Source organism: Macrobrachium rosenbergii, chromosome 31 (assembly GCF_040412425.1).
Source record: "Macrobrachium rosenbergii isolate ZJJX-2024 chromosome 31, ASM4041242v1, whole genome shotgun sequence".
In the NCBI taxonomy this organism is placed as follows: domain Eukaryota; kingdom Metazoa; phylum Arthropoda; class Malacostraca; order Decapoda; family Palaemonidae; genus Macrobrachium; species Macrobrachium rosenbergii.
Genome location: NC_089771.1, coordinates 32,568,781 through 32,572,004, shown reverse-complemented (window position 1 = coordinate 32,572,004; position 3,224 = coordinate 32,568,781).

Sequence of the window (3,224 nt, the reverse complement as noted above, 5' to 3'; positions counted from 1 at the left end):
TGACCGATCGAAAGGCCCCGATCACTAATTGCAAATCGTGTTTCGCACAATGGCGAAACACTGTCTATGGGATCGTTTTAATGTTGCAAGAAATTAGTATTTTGAAGAAAGTAAAGAAGCATGGACACTGTACTTTCTAATCAAGTTGCGCGCACCCGTTAAATGTTTTAGAGATAAGCTTGGTATCAGACATCGCATCTAAGCGATTCAGAAATGTAATAGTAGACATGTTTAAAGCTAAAATAGATGAATGTTTGGGCTCTTAGTATGACAAAGTTAAAAAGACAGAGGCTGCAATAATAGAAAGGACGAAAAGTGATTGTGTCTGGGGTAGCAATTGTAATGTCAAGATTTCTAGGGATGTATGAGTACAAATGTGTTTGCTCGATATCTGTTTGGGTAATGTAGCAGGAGAAAAATATGTAATAATGTGTATATTGTCCAGGAATGGAAAAAATGAGACTGAAAGACAATATTTTTGACCCTTGCTAGTTTAGAACATGAAACGCAGTTTTCTTAGGTGATTTATGAAAAGGTAGGTGACATACCAAGATCTAGTATTGTTGGTAGGCATGGCATTCATAGAATAAGATTAGTGAGAGTGAAAATAAACTTATAGAAATGTGTTTGGGAAGGAATTTGATTGTTGGGAATGCGTAGTTCCTAAATACTAACAGCCATAAGTATGGGTACATGGGTCTAGAGTTTGCTAGGTGGAAGAGCAAATTAATGGATGTAAAGATGAGAAGAAGAGTGGGCAAAGATATATCCAGTCAGCATTTGTTTGAAACAAAAGTCTGATCTTAGAAACAGCAAGTTTTTGTGGATATCAGGAGGCAGGAAGAAAGAATAAATACAGTAAGTGTGGCGTGGAGAAATAAAAGGTTTGGGATGTAGAGAAAAAATTATAAGCTGAGTTATAGTCGCCTCCCAGAAGACAGTAGGCCTATTGTTTGCAAGTTTACAGGAGATTTCATAGCGAATTTCAGAAAGAACCAAAAGTTCTTCCAGAGAAAAGTAAACACAGGAAAAACGATTATTGAACAACTAAATCACAGAATAAAAGAGGCAAAAGAAGAAATGCCGTATGAAGTAAATACAGCAATGGCTACTGGTTTGATGGAATGAGTACTTGTGAATCTGTTGAATATGGAATATAAAAGAAAGGTAAGGCTGATTGTCGTAAGAGTGGAAAGGGTCTATGTATGGATTTTAATGCTTACAGGAGTGACTGTTAAAGATGCAAGGAGGCCAGTTATGAGGTTAAATAATGGAAAAACACCTGAAATGCCGCAGTACAGTGGCAACAGTGTGGCATGAGTGGTTGACTGGGATTTCTAAGACATATCTGGATGAGGGGAAGGTTGCAGAAGAACAGGTGGAGTGAATAATTATTCCAGTGTGTAAAGGTAAAGATAATAATAAAGATTAAGAATTAAATAGTAGGAAAGTTGTATGGTAGGATGCTGATTAAGAAAGTAAGACACATGTCAAAAGGATTTATAGGGGAGAAGTGTTTGTTATGAAACAGATATACGAGAAGTTAAAAAGCAAAAGAAGAAGTTTTGTGTGGTATACATGGACCGAGAAAAAAGCCCTGTGATAGGATGTGGAGAGTGCTGAGAATTTGTCATATAGAAGATAAGTTGTTGAGCGTGTTTAAAAGTTTATAAGACAGAACTGAAGTATATTTCAGAGCATGAGGCGTCAAAGTGGATCTGATTACAAAGATGTGCTATATCCCCGTGGCTGTTCAATATCTTTGTGGATGAATTGGTTTGAAAAATAAGAGGAAGAGTAGTAAAGCAGCTGCAAGGTTGTAATATAAGAAGATGGGTCATGAGTAGAGTGCTATGAGGATAGTGAAGAGAAACTTCAGAAACTAGCGAAAAACACGAGTGTTATTAGGGTATAATCAACATGCTTTCACCTGCCAGTCAGTCTTGCATCAGGATGCAACTTTCTCTCTCTCTCTCTCTCTCTCTCTCTCTCTCTCTCTCTCTCTCTCTCTCTCTCTCTCTCTCTCTCTCTCTCTCTCTCTCTCTCTCTCTCTCTCTCAGCTGCATGTAGCATACTGTTTGCTGATTTTGAGATGCATCAACGAAATCCTTTGCATTGGACTCCTTTATGAGTTAGTGAATGTCTTTTCAGTTTTTCACAGGTGAACTCGCGTCTTTCTTACCTGTCTGGCGCCGTAGGAAATAAAAAAACTACCGTACTTGGAATCTGCTTGTGTTTCCGCACCCGCCCATTTTAGTATGTAAAGTTTTCCCCGTTCTTCGCTCTTGTAATTTAGATTACTTTCACATTTATAAAGATTGTGATTCTATGGAATTTCTTCTCGCGATCAACAAAGCCACTGAAATGAAATATTTGAATACCATGCACTACTGCAAAATATATTTTATCACATGTTTTGATTTGCGCAACTCTTGTCTTTCAAAAAAGCACATTGTTCATGGTTCAGCATTTTATCAGGTCTCTGTTCAACCTCTTGAGAATAAGCATATTGAATACTTTCATTTTGATATTCCGTAGCGTTCTCGTTCTCTCCCTCTCTTGATTCATACTATGCGATCTATTTATCTCTTTGACTGCTACGTGGCGAAATCCAAGTGTATCGATGGATGTCCTTGTATGAGATTACTTGCATCACAAAACTAATACACTGCATCCCATTTTCGTTTGCAGCCTCTCCTAGACCTTCCTTACCAACTAAATCCTCCATAGATATATTGTCCCTCTCAACTTTAGAGCTCACAGCACCAAAAACAATTCGCAAACCTCTTTTTTGGTACTTTAACAGTAATATCCAGCATTCTCTATTATTTTGTTATGCGTTTCTTATTTCACAAGGCGAGATTTCATGAACCGGCGCTACAGATTAACAAAATCACATATAAGCTTTTTAAAGAGAGCCTAATATATTTCTTGTAATGGTATATTTCTTTATAAGGTTGTTATGAGCTTCTTATTTCACGAGGTGGGATTCTACGAAGCGACGCCTCAGAGAAAAAAAAAGGTTACTAAAGACAGCCAAATACATCTCTTGCAATGGCATTTAAATTATACACTTCAATTCTGAGAAATTACATATAAGCTTACTACAGAGAGCCAGATACACTTCCTGCAATGGTATTTTTTTATTATATAAACTTTAACCCTGAATACATGCGCTTCGTTGACGCGTTCTAAATTATGCAAAGAATCGGGAAAGAAGAAGA